Source organism: Erythrolamprus reginae, chromosome 5 (genome assembly GCF_031021105.1).
Source record: "Erythrolamprus reginae isolate rEryReg1 chromosome 5, rEryReg1.hap1, whole genome shotgun sequence".
NCBI lineage: Eukaryota > Metazoa > Chordata > Lepidosauria > Squamata > Dipsadidae > Erythrolamprus > Erythrolamprus reginae.
Genome location: NC_091954.1, coordinates 80826018 through 80831106, shown reverse-complemented (window position 1 = coordinate 80831106; position 5089 = coordinate 80826018). Strand labels below are relative to the sequence as shown.

The window sequence follows — 5089 nt, the reverse complement described above, 5'->3', positions numbered from 1 at the left end:
TGGAAGTTTCTAAGAAGATGTTGGATACCCATTTGTCTGAAGTAGTGTAGGGTTTCCTGCCTAGGCAAGGGGTTGGACTAGAAGACCTCCAAGGTCCCTTCCAACCCTGTTGTTATTATTATTATTATGTAACTTTTTTCCTTCCAAAATGTTTTTTATTTCTTGCATCTTTCTTCCTCCCCTTCCAAAATCTTTCTTTTTCTAAATTCCAAAACCCTCTTAAAATATCTTTAGGAATGTTATCTTAATCTTAAAACCTGTTATCTTAATCTTCATTACAATATCATTATAATTTTCTTAATAATTGGGATTTCATATATTCTTTCAAAACAATTGCTTAAATCAAATTTCCACATAATAAATATTCAGATTTTCCATTTAAAACATCTTTCATAAGTTAAAATCATTACTCTCAGTAGATCAGTAAATAACAATTGGGGGTTACTCAATCATTAATTGTAAAATCTTTCTTCTACATGATATTTATCTTGCATAAGGAGAAACCATACTCTTAAAAAAGGTAAATCTATTCATATTAATTATGTAGAACAAATGATTAATGACAAAATTCATACTATTAATAATATTATCCTAACCTTTGTATTGTTTTAAACAAGTCAGCATTAACAATCCTCTTATGTATAAGTATAGTTGGAATAAAAAGTTTAATTACACAGAATTATCCCCACTTGAAGCAACAATTTCTTACAAAATAGCCTATCCTGTTAATCAAATTTAAATGGGTAACTTACATTTTACTTGTACATTTTATTTACTTGTAAAATATTGTTGTTGGCTTGATCATAAGAGAAAGCCATCGTTCCTTCCTTCTGAAAGTCTCTTCAACCCTCCCGCCCCTTCCCCCAGTGCTTCCTGTAGAGGAGGAGCTGTGATTGTTACAGCCTGCTGCCAATCAGATAGCTCTTTCAGTGCCACCTTTCTGTATAGAGGAGGATCTGTGATTAGTTCAGCCTGCTGCTAATCAGGCAGCTGAGGGGTATTGCCAAGAGCAAAAAGAAAAAAAAACCTCGTGTTGCCAGCCATGAGGTTTCTTTCCTTCCTGCCTTTCACATCGGAACTGTGGAGCTTTGGAAAATGCTGCAGGGCAGTTTTCAGGTCAGTGAAAGTCAGTGACTCTAGTATAAGTCGAGGTTGGATTTTTTGGCACATTTTTTGTGCAGAAAATCTTGACTTACACTTGAGTCTATACGGTATCTGTCTCAAAAGATCTGTCAATTATATGAACCATTCCTCAATAATCAGAAAATGTCAATTTTTTCCATCTGTGTTCATCTTGCTGCAGTAATCATGCACTAAAATATAACTTCATTGTTTTTTTAAACTCTTTATTAATCTGTCCTAGAAGGAAATGTTTTGGCTTCAATTGAATTAATCTTTAATATCCTCTGTGTTAATATATGACTTTTTTTGTCTGTCAAGCATGATAAAACCTCTTTTCATGTTCACATTTACATTTGAAGTGGCTTTATACTTGATAATTTCTCTAGTGTCAGTTACCAATGATACATCATTTTTAAAAAATGTTTCTCATTGGTACACAACTGTACTTCAAGTTCTACTTATTTTGTTGCATACCATAATTCTCTTTATTCATTTTGAATAAAGAGAATTATGAGTGACAGAATATCCTGGGAACTTGAAATTCATTCTGATAAGAGTAAACGTTGGCGTGGATGACTATTATATCCTCCAGTTAATTAATCCCTTGAAATTTATCTTTGTCTGTTGTTTAATATGCTTATTGAGCTTCTTGAGATCAATAATAGTGTTCTGGGCATAACCTGAATATTCTCAAAGTCTATGTTAGTTTTAAATTTATTGTAACATAAATATCCATGTCATCCAAATCACATATCATGATCTTCTAATTGTATACTTCTCTCGTGTGTTCCTTGTCAATTGAGGAAATGATTAATACAAGTACCATCAGTGGACATATTCTTTGTGTTTTTGATATGGTCAAAGTCATGTGTTTGTGAAAAATTGATATTTGATTTAATAGTTAAATGAGTGCTTTCTGACCAAAGGATCTCATAGTCCAACTTATCTGCATGATTGAGTCCTGAACACAGGTCTTGCAACCAATGCCAAAGTGGCTTGGCAGGTAATATTCTGCCTTGATTTTGGAGCTTCTTTCCTAGGTCATTTGGCCCTCATTGATCCTGACTCGCATTTATCAGATTATTCTTAGCTTCAGTATTTTTCTTTTGATTTTATGAGCAAGAACAATCATATCAAGAGCTGACATTACTGCCTTCATAACTATCATGTTCCCTTGAGTTACTGATTACTAAGCAGTAATCATGCGGAAAGAAGGAATCAATTAAAGAAGTTTAATATAGGAAATTGTGCTTAAATGCTTTCATTGGACACAGTGATATTTTAAAAGGTTTACATTGTTGATCTCAATATTACCTAATTTTAAATCACCTATCAGTTGATAGTTAATACAATGGTTAGTTAAAATTCAAAATTTAATTAACCATATAGATGAAAATATTGAAAATGTTCCTGGCTTTTAAAGATTATTTATTTTATTGTGAGCTACTCAAAATGTTTATTTCCAGTTTCTTGCTTCAGAAAATATTTTTATTTCCATTTTTCTCTTCTAACAAATACCTACTAGTTAAAATTATTCTGCTTTTCTTTCAGATCATACACATAGCATGTGTATCTCCTGCGGTGAAGTGATTGGAGGTGTGTTCAATTCAACTATACTTTTCTCTGTGAGAAGATAATATTTTTAAAAAACCCACCTTCCTAGTTTAGTGATTCATTTCAGTTGTGGTATCAAATGAAATCAGCTTTGCATCTAAGGCTGTCAGATACATGCAATGATCCTGGATCTCAATTTTAAACCCATCAAGGGAATAGAACAGATAACACCTCTCTTATTGCAGCTTGGGGAAACAATATAAATGGCTTTGGATATTGAACTCAGTCACTGAGCATTTGGATAGATTTCATTTTATATACTAAAAAAGGAAAGAACCAGTTGTCAACTAAACAACCACAAAGATAGAAGAATTGCTGCTACCATATCAAAAGTCTGTGGATGTTTTTCCTTTATTTGGGTATGCCCTAGTAAATACAGTATTATATTGGAATTTACACCATTATATTGAAGTATTTAAAAGTACTTATAAATAACAATAATATTGAAAAAAAATCACCATCAGTCAATTCCAAAGTTCAGCTTTACTTGGAACAGATTACATCTTACAATGATACCTTTAACACCATCAAACAACATCCGCGTGTCCTAGATTCTACATAAGTGGATAAAAATGTGAAAACCAGTCAAAAACCAGTCAGAGGGGAATTCCAGCCACTGATGACAAATTGCTGTATACCTTTGACAGTGGGGATGAAAGTGAAAATAACCCAATGGTGAGTGAACCAATCCACCCCTTCATCTTTCTAATAACTTCTCATAGCCCCCAAAATATATCTTCATGTTCTCATAGCCCCCAAAACAGGAACTTAGGGTACTTTTCAAGCCCTAGTAGAGTCAAGCTGCACTAGATGCTTGTTTAATCTGACCAAAGTTCTGAAACTAGGTATTAGAAAGAAAAGACTGGTTTACCTGATCAGGTTCGAACAGGTTGATGGGTCCATCCCTACGCCATTCAACTGACTGAACCAATGAAGCCTGAGCTAGTGAACCACCAGGAAGCAATCTGATTTCTAATAGCCCCCCAAAATGACAGACACAGTCATACTGGGGTTCTGGCTAGACAAGTGGGGCCTGACCATCTGGTGGCAAGGGGGCAACTTGAGGCTGACAATAGCAAGAGGACCCCAAACCCCTACTCACAAGCAAACAGAAGCATCGCTCATGCAGGAAAAGCACCATAATGGCCATTTCAGCTGGGTGAAAAGATCTATTTCTGCACAAAATATTTGAGGTTAAAAATCCCCAGGAGGAGGTTGGAACCCAAGTACATGGGACCATTCCCGATAGGGAATATTATAAACCAAGTCATGGTGCAATTAAAATTGCTCTGACTGCTAGGAAAGATACACCTGGTATTCTATAGCTGCCTCTTAAAACCTGTGGTCAGGTCAACCCTGTGACCACTATCCTATGTAACCCCAGACCCAGTTGTTATAGGGAGCTAAACCCATTTTGAGGTGCAACACATCCTCGACTCAAGGTGGCACAGGAGACAGCTACAATGCCTAATCAAGTGGAAGGGCTATCCCCTATTAAAGGATCTAGGATAAAGAGCAGAAAAATTCCAAGTTGAATGCTTCATAGCAAAATTCCATGAAGACAACCCAACAAAGTGTGTGTGAGGGTTGTTGTCACACACTTAAAAATCTATACCTGCATTCAAACTGTTCTTTGCTTTGCATAGGTCGCTTTTGGGAAGTGAGGGAGGCCGAATGTCACACAAGTATTCCTGACCTGCTTTCAAGTTGACTAAGGCAGGGGGATGAGGAACCAAGCCTTGCAGCTGCATCAATAAACTTGTACATCAGTCAAAACAAAGTGCATTCCATTTGGCTATTGTCAAGGCCGTCTCCAAGGAAAACCCACAGTGGCTGAAGGCGTTGACTTCTACAGCCTGAGAAATTGCTTCTTTGAGGAAAGTGACTGAAGATGCATCTTGGGGGAGGGAGAAAAACAGGGTCATAGCCAACCTGTGAGGTCAGAGTTGGCTTCACTTGATTTGTGCTGACACGGCACTCCTAATAAATAACTGGATCATTTGAAGCTTGGCTTGAGGCTCATGATTTAATTAGGGCATTGTTTAGAACCCTGACAGCCAGTTATCTGTATAATAGCAAAAAAAAGAAGTAAGATTAGTACCAGATATCAGCTCCCCTTGAGCTTTGGATAACAATGCTAGAAAATATGAAACCTGTTCCAACTACAGTGGTACCTCAAGATACGAACCCCTCGTCTTACGAACAACTCGTGATACGAACCCGGGGTTCAGAAAAATTTTGCCTCTTCTTACGAACTTTTTTCGAGTTACGAACCGGCATTCGGAGACTGCTGGGAAGCCGCGCGGCTGTTTTAAAAGGTGACAGCCGGGCGGCGGGGCTTCCCAGAAGCCTC

General features: G+C 36.7%; 1 long non-coding RNA gene across 1 annotated transcript; it reads left to right on the top strand.

Moving 5' to 3' along the window:
* Positions 1-1046: 1046 nt before the first annotated feature.
* LOC139168486 (uncharacterized) lies at positions 1047-4741 on the top strand. Its single transcript, XR_011559302.1, has 3 exons — positions 1047-1116; positions 2674-3411; positions 4383-4741. It is a non-coding gene; the product is annotated as an uncharacterized lncRNA (long non-coding RNA).
* Positions 4742-5089: the final 348 nt, after the last annotated feature.